Source organism: Dendrobates tinctorius, unplaced genomic scaffold (genome assembly GCF_039654945.1).
Source record: "Dendrobates tinctorius isolate UK_male_01 unplaced genomic scaffold, ASM3965494v1 ptg000094l, whole genome shotgun sequence".
Classification (NCBI taxonomy): domain Eukaryota; kingdom Metazoa; phylum Chordata; class Amphibia; order Anura; family Dendrobatidae; genus Dendrobates; species Dendrobates tinctorius.
In genome coordinates, this window is record NW_027361762.1 from 10,010,329 (window position 1) to 10,028,017 (window position 17,689).

Below are 17,689 nucleotides of genomic sequence, written 5' to 3' on the forward strand. Positions count from 1 at the left end.
TTTTCACGCATTTTAATTTTGTGGTCTCTTTTCTTTCGGGCACTAAGAATGTTAAGGCAGACGCCCTTTCTAGGAGTTTTTTTGCCGATTCTCTTAGTGTGACCGAGCCTACTACCATCCTACGTGAGGGGGTAGTTCTTTCTGCCATTTCGCCCAATTTGTGACGCACCCTGGAGGAATTTCAGGAGGATAAACCTGAGCGTTGCCCTATGGGAAAATTGTATGTTCCTGACCAGTGGAGAAAGAGAGTGATGTCTGAAATTCATTGCTCCGCATTGGCTGGTCATCCAGGTATTTTTGGTACCAGAGATTTGGTGAGTCGGTCCTTTTGGTGGCCTGCTTTATCTCGTGACATCAGGAATTTTGTACAGTCCTGTGGTACTTGTTCTCGGTCTAAACCCTGTTCTCGTTCTAGTGGGTTGCTGATGCCCTTGCCGGTGCCCAAGAGGCTATGGACCCATATCTCAATGGATTTTATTTCTGATCTTCCTGTCTCTCAGAGAATGACTGTTATCTTGTGATTTGTGATAGATTTTCGAAGATGGTCCATCTTGTACCACTCCCAAAGTTGCCATCTTCCGCTGAGTTGGTGCCCTTGTTTTTACAACAGGTGGTTCGGTTACATGGGATTCCTGAGAACATTGTGTCCGACAGAGGAGTCCAATTTGTTTCCAGATTCTGGAAAGCCTTTTGTTCCAATCTAGGAATTCAGTTATCCTTCTCCTCGCCGTTTCATCCCCAGACCAATGGACAGACTGAGAGAACAAACCAGACCTTGGAGTCTTATTTGAGATGTTTTATATCTGCTGATCAGGATGATTGGGTCTCATTTTTGCCCTTGGTCGAATTCGCACTGAACAATAGAGCTAGTTCTGCCACTTTGATGTCACCCTTTTTCTGTAATTTTGGGTTTCATCCTCGATTCTCTTCAGGGCAAGTGGAATCTTCGTCCTGCCCAGGTGTGGACAATGTGGTTAAAAGAATGCAGCAGATATTGGACCAAGTGGTGTATAAGTTGTCACTCTCTCAGGAAAAGGCCCAGCGATTTTCCAACTGGCATAGGACCATTGGTCCCCGGTTTAAAATGGGAGATATGGTTTGGTTGTCGTCTAAGAATATTCCTATGAAGGTTGCATCTCCTAAATTTAAGCCAAGATTTATTGGTCCTTATTAGATTTTGGAAATTCTTAATCCTGTTTCGTTTCAATTGGCTCTTCCAGTTACGTTCAAGATCCATAACGTATTTCACAAATCTATGTTGAAGAGGTTTGTTGAGCCAGTGGTTCCTATGGCAGCACCTCCTGTCCCTGTGTTGGTTGAAGGAAATGTGGAATATGAGGTAGAGAAAATATTGGATTCTCGTTTGGTTAGACGGAGACTCCAGTATTTGGTCAAATGGAAGGGTTATGGTCAGGAGGATAATTCTTGGGTCTCTGCCTCCGATATTCATGCCAATAGATTGGTTCCTGCTTTTCACCGGGCCCATCCTGATCAGCCTGATGGCGTGGATGAGGGTTCGGTGACCCCTCCTCAAGGGGGGGTACTGTTGTGAGTTCATTCTCTGGTTCACCAGTTGCGAGTTCTCTTTCCAGACCCTCTGGTGGTAACAGGAGGTAGTGAGGCTGATTTGATCGGTGGAGATCTGCCACCTGAGAATGAGGATGACGATTGGACCTCAGGAGTCTCAGATTGGATTTAAGACAGCCGACGCCCTATTCAGTTGCTGGTGATTCCTTCTGGCTTGTCAGCTCTTGGTTTTCAGCTCTGTTTCAGTCATCTAAAGCTAAGCTTTTCTGCTAATGTTCACACTTGATTTTGTTGGTCTATTCAGTTTTTTTGTGTGGTCAGCCAGCCCCAGCTGTTGGCTGTGCTGAATTTCCAATCTTATTTATCACTATTTTGCCAATTTGCTTTTTGTCCCTTACTAGTTTGGTCTCTTTTTGCTCTGTCTCAGAATATTTCAGAGTGCTGATATAGTGGGAGAAGTCTAGTGACTTCAGGGTTAATTTTGCTATCAGAAGTGTTGGACATTATTTTTGTAGGGTTTTTTGCAGGTTGCAGACAGTGTCTTTCCTTTCCTTTCTAGTTTGTTTGGACCCCATCATTTGCTCAGCCTATTTTCCTGCCTGTGTTTGTGCCTTCATGTTGTTTCACCGTCAATACATGTGTGGGCGCTATCTATTCCTTTGGGGTCTGCTCTGGGGCAGTTAGTTTTCCCCTTTCATGCTTCAGGCTTATTTAGTCCTCCGGCTGTGACGAAGCATCTAGGAACATCGTAGGTACGCTCCACGGCTGCTGCTAGTTGTGTGGTAGGATCAGAGATATGCAATCTGCATAGTTACCAACCTCTCTGGTTTTCTGTGTCTTAGCTTGTTTTGCTTTTCTCTCCTCGGTGACCCATTCGTAACACCCTTCATTGCTGAGCACCACAGGTGGCGTCACGTGTCATCCACCTATAAACTTTATTCAGCCACGTTTCACCCCTTTTGCATGGACTCCCAGAGCCATGGACCAGGTCACCGCCACCGAGACATGTCCCTCTGAGACACAGGCCCGGTACCGAGTAACCCCACTGCCCTGGCGGGTGATTCATATGCATCCCGAACCGTGTGGGCATTTAATTTTCGACAGTCCATGCAAAATTGAAGGGTCCCATCCTTCTTCCGGACCAAGACTACAGGAGCCACCCAGGGACTCTGGCTCTCTCGGCTCACTTGATTGCCAGCATACTGGCTACCATGCTCTTCACCTCTTGATAGAGTGCCGGAGGAATTTGACGATATCTTTCCCTAATGGGAGGAGTATCCCCTTGGGGATCTCATGCTCAATTGTCCAGGCACATCTGAAGTCCTCTCCATGTCACGAAAAAAGGTCTCTTGATGCTCCCACAAAACTCTCTCCAACTGCTCCAACTGCATGGAGGTCAGGTTCTCCCGATCCACTCCCATCTGTTCCATGATCACACGACCATTCCATTTTTTGGTAGGGGGCTTTGTCCGGCCTACTTCTCCCACTAATGTCCATGATGACTGTTGGTCTGGGCGCAATTCCAATCCTGCCTTGTCAGGCACCTTCTCTGCCAACACAAACAGTTCAGCCAGAATGGTCCCAGCGGGAATTGTAACAGCCTCAACTAAAACATTGAGGAATCGGACCGGCGCCCGTCCATTCTTCACAATCGCCAGAGACTGGGCCACATTTACCTTGGCAAATGAGGACTTCTCTTGGGCTTGAGAAGCCCATTCAATCTCTGTGCAGCTCCCACCGGCAGCATTAAGTGTTCCTCTTGTCTGGGTGCCAGCAGGATCGGGGCCCGTGATGGCACTCAGACCAGGCACACCCGGCCTCTTTGGATCTCGCTTTTCAGCAAGTTGCAGCTCAGCACTAGATGGTGTAATATTCTCTGTGTGGGTCGGTGGCTTGTTGCACGGGTCCAGTATCAGGGTCCCTCACTGGCATACATCTGGTGGTTCAAATCTTGGAGAATGTTCATTCTGAGCTTCACCTCGATCCCTCTTCAGGGGGGGATGTGATACACCAGCACTATCCCTTTCTGTCCCAGCTCTTGACCAAACATTTTTAGCTGCATCCACAAGATCTCCTTAACTGACAGTTGGCCATTATTAGCCGAGGTAAGTCGTATCACTTGGCCATCTTCTGAAACTACTAGTTGACTGAAATATCTCTCATACACTTCTAACGGCATTATACAGTAGTACATTCGGATCCCATGTCGACTAAGCACCTCATCTTCCGCCCTTCAAACTCTGCTTCCATCACTGGACTGCATGCACACAAATCTTGCTCATCCCATCGAGGGCTTTTTGGGGGTGGGGCCTCTGCTGCTCGCCCTCTCATGGCAGTGGTTGGGAGTTTAAAGATGGCAATGGGGCCTCTGGGGCTACAGGCATCCGGCAGTAATGAGAGATGTGTCCCCGGCGTCCACACTTCCAGCAGGTGACTGCTTCTCGTGGACGAGGACTTGACTCATTCTGGGAGGGCAACCTGGCCATCTGCGGGGCCACCATTCCAGGGGGTACAGCAGATCGTCCGTCTGCGGGGGTAGAGGCCAGCTCAGCTCTAAGTTTAGACACTTCCAATTTCCAATTTCAGCTCCTTCAACTTGGCACGCAGCGCTTGTATCATGCTTACCAGCCCTTCTCCTGACACTTACAATCGGCTTCCCTCCAGCTGGGCACTGTTCACTGATCCCTTGGGCACCAGTGCAGACTCCATCTCCCTTTCCACCATGGCTCAATAAATCTGCCAGAAAGATAATTCCAGTGCAATCCAAGCCATCTCCATCAGTTTGTCTTGGAGAAATCTATTGGCTAACCCAGTGAGGATTTTATCCCAGAGCAAGCGGTATACCTCTTGGAATGCCCCCATGGCCCCTGGATTTAGTCGCTGCACCTCATTCAACGTCTCTTGCAAGATATTAGAGTACTGCATCAGAGACTCACATTCCTTTTGGGGGTGATTAAAGAATAGGGACTGAAGCTGGGTCACACAAGCTCTGCCTCACAAACTTCCCTCTAACAGTTCCAAAATCTTCTCTAATGTATTCCTCTCTGATTCTGGGCCCACCATCACCATCTGCCTGGTATCATCCTCTAGTGCATTTAATGTCAGCTCGGCAAGTAATGCGGGGGCCAGATTACACATATGCAGAATACTACAGACCCTCTCCACCAAATCCTGAAAAGCCATGTTGCACCCATCATATTTCGGCATGTGCTGAAGTAAAACTCCTGCAGGCACATACCCTCCCGGAGTCGCTGTGGCTGCCAGGCGACCCTCAACCCCCGGGGGGGATGCTGATGCAGCAGGGTCAATTCTTTCCTCACCTCCGTCCATGACAAACACTGGATCCTGCCGACTACGCCAAAAATGTAATGACCGGAGGTCCGAATAAGATCCAGTGGGTCACAAACCAAGACTGAGGCAGAAATCCCAAAAGAGTCTTTACTCAAACAGCAGATAAAGTAGAACTTATTATATGGAAGGAACAGATGGAATACCCTTATACAGTATACTCACTCAGCCAGAGCTGAAATCACTATGCCAATCCAAAGTGCCCTGAAGAGTGTATTAAACAGGGAATTGAATTAAATTTACCTATCAGCAAGGTCTATTGAGGTACTCAGAGAACAGGTGTAAATTGAATGTATTGAAATCAAGGGACCCCCTGGAATGGAACATTGAGTATAACCTATACAAACCTACAATAACAATACATATAAATATAATACAAAGGTCCTTAAGTGCTTCAACTATGGATACCCGGGTATCTATGACTATGGTACCTTTAATCTGAGGTGAGTCTCCTCTCAGGCATATAGATTGCATAGTCTGCAGCCAGTCCCAAATCTTCGGCACCAATCAGTTGCAGAAACACAAGGTTCCTCGTCTTGTCGGCCGGTGACAAGCCCAAACGCCAGGGACTTATACTTCTGTAGCCTAAAGTTGCCGTCTCTCCTCTTTCAGTCCTCCCAAATTCTCCTAGAAGCAATACGCCTATTTCTGTATAAAATGTCTGTCCAATATTGCTTCTCAGCTCATCACAACAGGAACAGAGCTTCACAGTCACACAGCTCTCAGGAACGCTCAGTCTTTGTTCCACAGCAAGGTCTCAGGTTCCCAAGATGAAGGGTTGCAGTACATAGTCTCTCACAGTGTTCAATCTCTTTGCTTCCCAAAAGCTGCTCCACACACAGTGTTTCTCTCAGGACAGTCTCTCTTCTCGAAGCTTCCCTTACAGCTTTAGACAGCTGACACTGGGCCCCACCCATCCATCATACACAGCCTCCCGGGCACTCGCAGCACCTGCTCTTACCTGCAACAGGCAAACACCACAGGGTCCTAGTGCTCTCCTGGTGTAATCACAGTTCACCTTCTTACACAAGCACGGACTCTAAATGCAAAGATTGGAGGTTGCCACCTGTTCTAGAGGCAATAAATAGAGTTGTTGAGTATTGTTTAAATTATTTTAAGGGCTAAAAACTGTTTGATGTCCATTTTCCAAGGGTGAGAGAAAATCTCGCTATATGGATACCATGCTGATGTCACATGGATATTTTGAGGCAAGGAAGTCGCAAAAACGCATTGCACACGGAAGACATATATCACTGTTCATGAAACATTGATGTGATTATCATCCGTGAAAAACGGACCGATTTTTTTATACGTTAAATGTGATGCCGGCCTTAGGAAAACAAGGTAAATAAAAAAAAATCTTGCTTGATTGCACTTTTTATTGCAATTTTGCCACAATTGGAATTTTCTTCCCACTTTCCAGTACATCACATGAAAAAATGAATGTTGTCATTCATGAGTACAACTCGTCCTGCAAACAACAAGCCATCATATGTCTATATCGACAGAAAAGTATAAAAGTTATGGCTCTTGGAAGATGGGGAAGAAAAAAAAAAAAAAACAGCAAAATTTGGCCTTGACGGGAAGGGGTTAACTTCGACTAACTTTGAGGCCCTCACCAAGCCATACATAGAAATTGATAGATAAATTTAAAAAAATGGGAGAAAAAGCAGAAACATTTTCTAGGAGACAAATGTTCATATAGTTTGTAAGCTCATTGTTTGGTTTCTTGTAATAACACTGTTTAGCCTTGTATGAAATGTTTATTATGTACCATGCAGCAAGCACATTTGTGACTATGAGCGAAAAATGGAAATTTATCTCTTCCACCATGTTTAATGTGCTTCTACAAAACAGTACAGAGTTCATGTATTTACCCTCACTTTGTTCGAGAACAAGTATGGTACAAAGTGATTACTTTCATCCTGTATTTACTGTAACAATGGAAAAGATGAACTACTGCTGCGGTACCTGGGCAAGTCAGCACTCCGCATTGTTCTCTTGTTGCCAAGCAACATCAACCAGCTTGGCATTCAGCAACCAGCACCTTGCAAAACAAGCAGCAGTGGGAGCAAGTAACCATCTATCCTAAGTTGAAGTAAGAGACAGAACAACTTGAACTGTAGAGGGAAACTGCTTACTAAAACATTTTTTACTTTCTGTTTCTAGTTCCAAGCAAACACCCCCCAGTAAACCTCTACCCCCCTCCCAAAAAATCCCATCTACCAATAGCGAGCCAACACAAGTAATTGCTGGGTGAGGGTCACAGATTTAATTTCATTTATATAAACATATACAACAATAAAAGGAAGCACTTTAAACTTCACAGCAGACCAGTAGCCAAATGCCCTGCCACATCTACAGGCAAGTCAGCCTATTTAGCCTCAACTTTCCGGTGCTTCCTTTGCTGAAAACAGCCAAGGAGGATCATGAGTAGCATTACACAGGACTCCGACCCCCACCCATTAAGAACAACACTTGTTCTATCCCATCTTGAAGCCCCGACAACATGATATACAAACCAATATCAGTGAGGTAAATACCATCTGACCTCAGGAGAGCAGACTTGTCACCTTCAAGCTGGCGATGCCTCACCACCATGCCAAACTTATCCCGCACAAATCTGGACATACGTATGTTTATGGTGCATCTAATCCGCACTACTACCATCCCGACCCGGGCACCCTGTCACACAGCTCTGGGAACTATCTCCAACCAGACTAATATGAGCTCTGGGAAAAAGCTAGGAAACCTTTCCAGGACAGACCTCATCATAGTTAACAGCTCGGCAACTTTGTAGGAACACAAGTCATTCCTGCCAGCATGTAACACTAGAATTTCTGGCCCAATAATATCCCTCCCAATATCAACCACTTCTTGCAGCACCTAAGGCCATTTCAGCCCCCGAATGCCTCTCCAATTTACATCCATACCTTGGAAACCCATATTTCCTCCAACAGGATGGCATTCCACTCTCTGGGCCGCCCAGAAAATATAAGAGTGGCCTAGGAGCCACACTGTTTGCCTGGAAGGACCTAGACAACCAAAATAGAAAATAAATTATATTAGTAAATCCGGTCTAATTTACCTGGCATAGCAAGGGGAACATCACCGTCCTATCTTCTGACCCTCCACCTCTGGTAAACCCGCTTTTGCAACCTCAGTAGCGACCCCTATATGAAAGCAATGTGTCTCATATTTCACCAGTTGAACACCAGAAGCCTATAGGAGATTGTGAAAAATAGACTGAAATTGAAATTTTGTCAAAGGGGACTCGTCCGCATACGCAAGGAAATTTTGCCGCTACTTCTGAATTCTCAGAAAGGAAATGTAACATCAACTGTTCTTCACTGTCCTATTAAGGGAATAGAAGAATCCAGGATATCTATAAACAGAAAGATAGTGAGGAAACACTTATCTAACCTAAATGAATTCAAGTCTCCAGGTCCAGATGAATTGCACCCCAAAGTACTGAAGGAGATAACAGAAGAAATTTTTGAACCCCTCTCCATAATCTTTGAAAATTCTTGGAGAACAGGAGAAGTACCAGAAGACTGGAGAAGAGTAAATGTTGTTCCTATCTTCAAAAAGGGGAAGAAGTTGGACCTAGGTAACTATCGGCCAGTGAGTCTGACTTCTATACCAGGAAAGATCTTTGAATAAATTATTAAACAACATGTATGTAAGTACCTGGATAAGAATGAAGTGATTAAACAGAGTCAGCATGGGTTTGTAACTAATAAGTCATGTCAGACTAACTTAATTTCATTTCCTTCTATGACAGAATCACTGATTTGGTGGATTAGGGAAATGCTGTAGATATAGTATATCTTGCCTTCAGCAAAGCATTTGACAAAGTATCTCACACAATCCTTCTGGAAAAAATGGCTAACTATGGAATGGACAAGGCAACTGTTAGGTGGATTCATAACTGGCTTAGTGATCAGACCCAAAGACTGGTCGTAAATGGCTGCACATTCAGTTGGAAGAATGTCTCAAGTGGGGTACCACAGGGCTTTGACCTGGGCCCTGTATTGTTCAACATCTTTATCCATGATTTAGATGAAGGAATTGAGGGTAAACTGATTACATTTGCTGAAGACACAAAACTAGGAGGGATAGCTAATACTAGAGAAGAGAGAGAGAGGATTCAAAAAGATATAAATAAACTGGAGCAGTGGGCAGCAACTAACAGAATGTTTTTTAACAGGGAAAAATGCAAAGTACTACATCTGGGCAATAAAAATGAAAAAAGCACATACAGAATGGGAGGAATAGGGCTAAGCAACAGCACATGTGAAAAAGACTTGGGTATACTAATAGATCACAGACTGAATATGAGTCAACAGTGTGATGTTGCAGCAAAAAAGGCAAATGCAATTCTAGGATGTATTAACAGAAGCATTCAGTCTAGATCACGTGAAGTCATTATTGCCCTCTACTCCTCATTGGTGAGACCTCATCTGAAATACTGTGTCCAGTTTTGGGCGCCACATTTTAAAAAAGACATCAACAAACTGGAGCAAGTTCAGAAAAGAGCGACCAGAATGGTGACCAGTCTGCCAACTCTGTCTTATGAGGAAAGGTTGCAGGATTTGGGAATGTTTAGCTTGCAGAAGGGAAGAATGAGAGGAGACTTAATAGCTGTCTACAAATATGTCAAGGGCTGTCACATTGTAGAAGGATCATCTTTATTCTCATTTGCACAAGGAAAGACTAGAAGCAATGGAATGAAACTGAATGGGAGGAGACACAGATTAGATATTAGAAATTTTTTTTTGACACAGTGATCAATGAGTGGAACAGGCTGTCACTGGAGATGGTGAGTTCTCCTTCAATAGAAGTCTTCAAACAGGCTGGACAGACATCTGTCTGGGATGATTTAGCGAATCCTGCTTTGAGCATGGGGTTGGACCAGATGGCCCAGGAGATCCCTTCCAACTCTACGATTCTATGATTCCAAATAATTTAAAACCGTGTTGACTGGGCAAACTGGGCCAAAAACTGGGTTTACAAGAATCCAAGCACCCTCCTGGAAGGGTCTGTTTTTGACCTGCAAATATGCAAATACGGAGACGTATCGCATCCTCAACTGCCACCACATCTTCGCACAATAAGCCTTTTTCTCGCATATTTTTAGATCTAGGGACTAATTCGCTAATGCGTAAAGAGCCAAAATACAGGATTACATACGCAGCGTAAAAATGAGCAGTTTTGAAATCAGAAGAACAAGTAAGGGCTAAATAAAATCAACTTATGTAATAAGGAAATAGAAATGGGACGTCTACTTTCTTTACAGGGTTAAGCTATTTTCCAGCCTTTTAAGGCCTGCCTCATTATAAAGGCCTTCATGACATCTGGCCAATCTAGCAATTGAAAATAAAAAGCCAGACCATATAGCCGCTGTTGGGCCGAAAAACCGTAAATCCCGGAATTAAAAACTAACATCAAAAATTCAACTGTTACATTCAGTCTGGCCTGGCAGCAAGAGGGAACTGGTCTCCCATTGATCAAGCAACACCACTCAACCCAAGACTTACCATATGACTGCCAAGTATAAGGAGCCACAGATGAACGGACCAACGGCATCAACTGTTGGCCACAATGTCCCATAGGGAAGAAGGGCAAGGCAAACCTTCCAGGTGGACACTGAGAAGAAGCTCCCTGAAGACCTGCCAATTAAAACATGACAAAGCATCAGCAATGCCGTTTTCAACAACTGGAACATGGCGGGCCCTGAACCATATGTTCTTTCTTAAACATATAAGGACTAGATGACGAAGTAGGCCAAGAAGATGAAGACAAGCAATTTATTCAATGCACCACGCTGAGATTGTCACTCCAGAAACATATTTTTTGTTGACAAATTGGGTGCCTCAGATCTCCACAGCTACTACAATGGTATAAAGTTCCAATAGCGTAAGATTTTTGCAAAGTTCTTTCGACTTCCATGATTCCGGCCAAGCGGACGCACACCACTGGTCTCTGAAAATGGTACCAAAACCAGACGACCCTGTTGCATCTGAAAACAATTTCAACTCCTGGCTGGTAATTTCAGAAGACATGAAATAAGTGTGGCCATTGAATGAAATTAAAATAGTTTTCCAAACCTCCAAGTCAGCCCGCAAACTTCTTATTAACCGAACTTTATGACCAGGAAGGGTAGCCCCTCTTGTAGCTAACGACAAACGACTTGAAAAAACTCTACCTACCAGCATGACCCTACAGGCAACAACCAATAGCCCGAGTAATGTTTGCATTTGATGTAGGGTAACTTTTTTGACAGATCAAAAACCTTCAATCATGCCCATAAGCTTTTCAACCATCTTGGCAGGTAAATGGTAAACCATGTTCACTGTGTCAATTTCGATTGCTAAGAAAGACGGAGCTGTAACTGGACTAACATTTTTTTTCGCCTGATAACTGCAGACAAATGGTTGAATCTTTTGGTCCCACAAATAAAATATCGTCCAAATAGTGTGTGACAGACATGCAACCCGTTCTGGATATAACAACCCAATCCAAAAAGGAATTGAAGAGCTCGAAATAATAACAAGATATGGAACAACCCATCGGGAGGCACATGTCGTAGCAAAAACCATAATCCACCTGGCAGCCCAAAAGGTGAAAACAATCCGGGTGAACTGTTTAGAGACGAAGGCAGTTTCGATATCAGACTTCGCCAGAAGGGCCCTGGCGCCAGCCTGGTGGACCAGGCTATTGACCTGTCAAAAGAAACGTATGATACTGATGTGTGCTCCAGCAAAATTCCATCAATAAGGGACTCACCCTTGGGGTAGGATAGAAGGTGTATAAGACAAAACATGCCAGGCTCCATTTTAAGATCTAAACCCAATGGGGAAACTCTAAAGTTCCAAAAAGGAGGAATTTTGAATGGGCCCACGATCCTGCCAAACTTCACTTCTTTGTCGATCTTCCGCAGGACCTCAGGATGATCTCGGGCTGACTTCATATTTGTAGCAAATGAAGGGAACCTACTAAAATTGAAACGGATAAAAAAACCCGTACGAAAAACCCAATCAAAGTTGACCCGTTTCATCTTTATTAGGATATCAGTAGTAGCCAAGGGACCTTCGCGGGTACGCTCACTGGGGTACTTATGTTCCGTGTTTTCACTATAGACAGGCTTGACTGGTAGTCTGCTCATGGTGCGGGGGCAGCTGGTCTCGAGGTGGGGTCCTCCACAGGAGGAGCATTCATGTTTATACTTACATAACCCAAAGAAATGGTAGTGTCCCTCATTGAATGACCAGCAGGCTCCAGATCTCCGGACGACCACTGAGTTGTGACCTGTTGCTGCTGTAGGGTAACTAGTGGCTGCTGTTGGAAAGGGGGGCTGTTTTTGTGATAATATTAACCTGATCCATACATCCGGTGCTTTTACCCCCCAACCTATTTCAGGCCAGCCGCCTCCGGAACTCCTCATCGTAGCGCCACCAGGCGGACCCACCATGAGCCTTGTAAGAGGTATAAATCATATCCTGATAAATTAACAAATCAGAACACTGTTCTGGATGCCTCTGACACATAACACAGACAAAAACAGCAAAAGTCTGTTACCAATTTCTCATGGTTTTTGCAGCCTTTGGCCTGCTCCTATCAAATGGTCTATCATTCTCTCCTTATCAATCGTGTGTTGGTCTACCGATACTAACGACCAGATATCTATATAATTGTTCGACCATATTTTCTCCCGAGTTTCATTTTCTATATGGGAACCAAGCGGGCTAATCCACAAAAAAGAGAATCTTTAAATATGCTAGCTAGCAGTGGCTCGACTTTTTTCTCCAAATTCTTTGGATTCACTTGTGAAACCCCAACTGGCTTTGAAAATTGCTCAGTTAAAGCCTTAAGGGCAGTGTGGTGCAGTGACCCCTGTGACAGCTAGGGGGCACTGTATGGGTCATGCACACAGGCATATCCATTGTGGTAATGGAGATAGGATGGTTAATGCCTGTTATGTATCCCAGGGTGGGTGGCCCTGGGATGGAAGCTTGAACGTGTGTTGATCAGCAGAGGTACTGCTGAGGTTTTTGTTACAGTGTATCAGGGAGAGGTTCCAGGTGGCTGGTGAGACGGGTGGGACCAGTCACCTACAAACCCACCCAGGGGCGTGTGTCTAAATGCCCATAGTAAGCCTGTATATATGTGTGCATGGCTGGGTGTCGGAAATAGGACCTGCAATGAGGTCATAGCCATGTGATCCGGTGGGTGTGGTTACAGACCATATAAGGTGACCAGGGTAGGTCCTATGAGTACCTTGATCTGATTGGTCCGTGTGGAAGGTCCTGGAAGGCAAACGTGCTGGAAGTTGTGCTGCCTTCCTGAAGAGGACATGCAGATGCCGCTGACCAGGTGAGGACTGTGTATAATGGCCTGTGTGTATCGGACAGTCCCCAGGAGGAAGGGACGTCTGGAGTGAGAAGCAACTAAGAGGTAACCCCGGACAGGGGGGAAATAACTGTGTTTAGGCTATGGAGCCTGGTTGCTAGACATTGCACAACCTGTGTGACCACAGGTCTGAGAGAGCAAAGCTCTATCATGAACTTTCTGTTCCTGGATATAAGCCTGTTGCCGTATATGGTTTATGCTGATTAATAAGCCGCATGGACTGTTTATGTTGAAAAACCCGTGCCAGACCTGGTTAATCAGCTGCCAAGCGAGTGTCCCCAACATGAGTAGCAAGCGCTACCTTACAATTGGTGGATAATGCTAAGGGCACTGTTGTAGCTTTGTTGCTAGGGGCAATTGATGAGGTCTACAAATTTGGTTGCTAGGAGCAACGGTTTTAAGAAGCACATGTTGCAGTGCTGGCAACTCTGAGCCAGGAGAGCAGATGGTCTTGAAAACCATGAGTTATGCTGACCGGGGTCAGTGACAGAAATGTGTACAGGATACCTCTGTGGTAGAGGGATTTGAGAACCTGTGTGGCCGTCAGGTAACAGTCGTGGAAACCGTGTGCTGCTGACCAGGGTCAGAGAAAGAGACTGTTGATAAATTGTTGGATACCTCTGAGGAGAAGAGGCATCCGGGAACCTGTGTGGCCAACAGGTAACAGACAGGAGTCTGTGGTATGCTGACCGGGGTCAGGGAAAGACTGTATGAGAAGTGCCTATAGAGTGCCTCTGTGGATAAGAGGTACTCAGGAACCTGTGTGGCCGATACCAGCAGGTAACGGACAGGAGTCCGTGTTGTACTGACCGGGGTCAGTGAGAGACTATATATGTGTTTTTTTTCTCTTCTCTTTCCTATAAAGCAGTAGGTGTTGCTGTGACTCAGTGGGGTCACAAAGTTTTTTCAAGGCAGCTTGCGGTGGCTCAGTGGGGTCACAAAGGTGACAAGCGTCTAGCGGTAACTCGGTGGGGTTACGAAGATTGCTGTGGATCGGCGGGTCCACGAAGACAGTGCAGCAAGAGCTGCAGTGACACCAGCAGCTGCTTGTGAGCGGCATCCGGAGGTGCCAGTGATTGGTGACAGCAGGAGCTGTGGTAGAGCCGCAAGAGCTGGTGTGGTGTCGTGCTTAAAGGGCTAGTACTACCCCGAAAAGACATAAACTCTATTGTGTGAACTCGGGCCTAAGAAGGCCTGTAGAGGGGACATGGGGAAATCCCAAAAGGAGGCAGTGACCCAAACCGGGGAGGTAACCCAAAACGTGGTGGAGACCCAGGTGGAGGCGGAGTCCAGAAAGGGGATAGTGGCCCAAAAGCGGGGGGAGCATCCTGACGTAAAAGGGGTGGGACAGATGAACTGTTACCAGGGGCAAATGTCCTATGTCTGTCCAGTCTGCCTGGTGAACTACCCACCCAGCACGATGCTACGGGGGTGTGGCCTCCAGATAAATAACGAAGATGTGGTTGGTCTGGTCGACCCTGGGAGCCTGGTGACTCTAGTGAGGGTTGCCCCTGAGATGCCTGGCAGAAAGGTTGGGGTCACTTGCAACCATGGGGGCACTAAGGATTGTCCAGTGGCCAGGGTAGTCTTTGAGACAGGCTGGGACATTGCGGGACAGGATGTCATGATATCCCCGAATCTGTCCTGTCCAGTGGATATAGGCCAGGACTCTAGACTATTCTCTGGCTTGTGGGAGAGGGGAGTTCCTCTACAGCAGAGGGATGGAGACCTTTCTACTGTTGTGCTGGCAGAAATTGGGACTGTGACGCCTCCTAAAGTGGACAGGTCAGATGTAGAAGTGACCGGAAGAAGGGATGCGTCTGCCCAACTTACGGACCTGATGTCTCGTGACATGACTGATGGTGAGCTGGTATATAAGACAACTGGAGCGGACACATGGTTAGAGGGTAACTGGAGGGTTCACTCGGCTGATCGGGGTGACTCAGACTCCGGGGGTGACTGTGGTTCTAAGGTAGATAGGGAGCACAGACTGGAGGAGCTGATGAAGGAAGTCTCTGAGCTCAGAGGTAACCTGTCAATGTAGCAAAGTATGAATAAGACCCTCAGAGAAGATGTGTTAGTGCTCAAAGAAGCAGTTAGAGATCTTCTGCGGGAGAAGTTGGTGGTTGAAGACTTACAGCGGCCGAGCGCAAGTGATAACAAGACGGAATTGCCAGTACTCATCTTGGCAAAGGGTCTCAAAAAGGGTAAATCTCATGAAGATTTTGAGCTAAGAGCTGAAGGAGACAGTCACCTGGTCGGGACAGCTGTAAACCTGAAGCCATCTGTCCAGGAAGAGAGCGAGCCCACGATCTTCAAGTGCGTGATCGAGGTACCCGAAGATGTGCAAGAAGCCTGTACTGGTGAAGGTGTGCATGAGGCTTTTAAAAAGGCGGTCCAAGCATGTAGCGTGAACTGGGCACCAGAGACAAAACAGTTGGTGGTACTATCAACCAGGGAAGACACAACAAAGCGGGTAGCTGTCCTGACAGGTATGCATCTGCAATGTCTCCACGCTAAACAGATGTTCAGGAGGAGTAATGGGAAAGCTGTTCGACGTCTAGAGCTGGCAAGGGAAGCTAAGAATCGACTGGGCTTAGTGGAAAATGCAATTCCGGTACCCAAATATCTGGTGGAGAGAGTCGTTGGAAGGCTCGGTAAAGTAATGCAGGATCTTGTGAATATCTCCGGTGTGGCATTGGTGAGGATCCCTCCTGATGGTGAAGTCCAGGTATCTGGTGAAGAGGGCATGATTCCCATCATTGTGGTTGGCTCCATGGAAAGCCTGAGGAACTTCCGAATGCTCTTGGAATACCGAGTAATGTACGTGCAGGAGATAGAGCAGTTGAAACTGGACCGACTACGGATTAATAAAGAGATGCAGAACATCAGGTGGTGGCTGCCTTCAACCCAAGGTATAAGAACCCGAAGGGATCCTCCAAAAAGTGAAATGGCAAGTGGCCCAACACTGTCAGCCAAACGTGAACATCAAATATCTGCAAGTGGCAGTTCTTCTCACAGTATGAGACTGAGAGACCTAGACAGTAGCTCCTGTAATGTACTGCATGGGTCAGACCAGACAAGAGGCTTGACTCTAAGTAAGACTTATGACCGCATCAACCGGGAGAGCCGGTCGTGGAGAGAAAAGTCAGGGGACGAAGCAGACAGGGAAAGTGTGGAAACTAAAGAGTGTCTGGTCACGCAGACTGACCTTGACTGGAAGGCCAAAGCCCAAGGCCGATATACTGACCGCTGGAGGTGGGGGAGGCCTAACGTAAATATGATGCCGTATGATGCCCAAAACAGACGGAGACGGTCCTCTCAACTTGTAGGGCAACGTGACATGGGAGCCCGGTCTCGAGACCCCTGGTTGATGTCAAGTGTTCAACCCCTCAGGTTTGAACAGAGGGGGAGGTATGTAGTGCAGTGACTGCTGTGACAACTAGGGGTGCTGTATGGGTCATGCACACAGGCATATCCATTGTGGTAATGGAGATAGGATGGTAAATGACCATTATGTATCCCAGAGTGGGTGGCACTGGGATGGAAGCTTGAACGTGTGTTGATCAGCAGAGGTACTGCTGAGGTTTTTTGTTACAGTGTATCAGGGAGAGGTTCCAGGTGGCTGGTGAGATGGGTGGGACCAGTCACCTACAAACCCACCCTGGGGCGTGTGTCTAAACACCCATAGTAAGCCTGTATATATGTGTGTATGGCTGGGTGTCTGAAATAGGACCTGCAATGAGGTCATAGCCATGTGATTCGGTGGGTGTGGCTACGGACCATATAGGGTGTCCAGGGTAGGTCACATGAGTGAGTGCCTGGATCTGATTGGTCCGTGTGGAAGGTCCTGGAAGGCCAATATGCTGGAAGGTGTGCTGCCTTCCTGAAGAGGACATGCAGAGGCCGCTGACAGGGTGAGGCCTGTGTGTAATGGCCTGTGTGTATCGGACAGTCCCCAGGAGGATGGGACGTCCGGAGTGAGAAGCAACTAAAAGGTAACCCCAGACAGGGGGGAAATAACTGTGTTTAGGCTATGGATCCTGGGTGCTGGACATTGCACAACCTGTGTGACCACAGGTCTGAGAGAGCGGAGCTCTATCATCAACTTTCTGTTCGTGGATATCAGCCTGTTGCAGTATATGGTTTATGCTGATTAATAAACCGCATGGACTGTTTATGTTGAAAAACCCGTGCCAGATCTGGTTAATCGGCTGCCAAGCGAGAGTCCCCAACCTGAATAACAAGCGCTACCTTACAGCAGGTAATTAGTTGGGATTGACATTTTTTCCTGCAAAGCAAAAATTTCACTCAACCAAATCTGCCAAAGGAGAAGGGACTCCTGTTTTGAATGGGTCACCAAGGAGGATAGCAGGCCCAGACTAAGCCACAGAAAACCAGA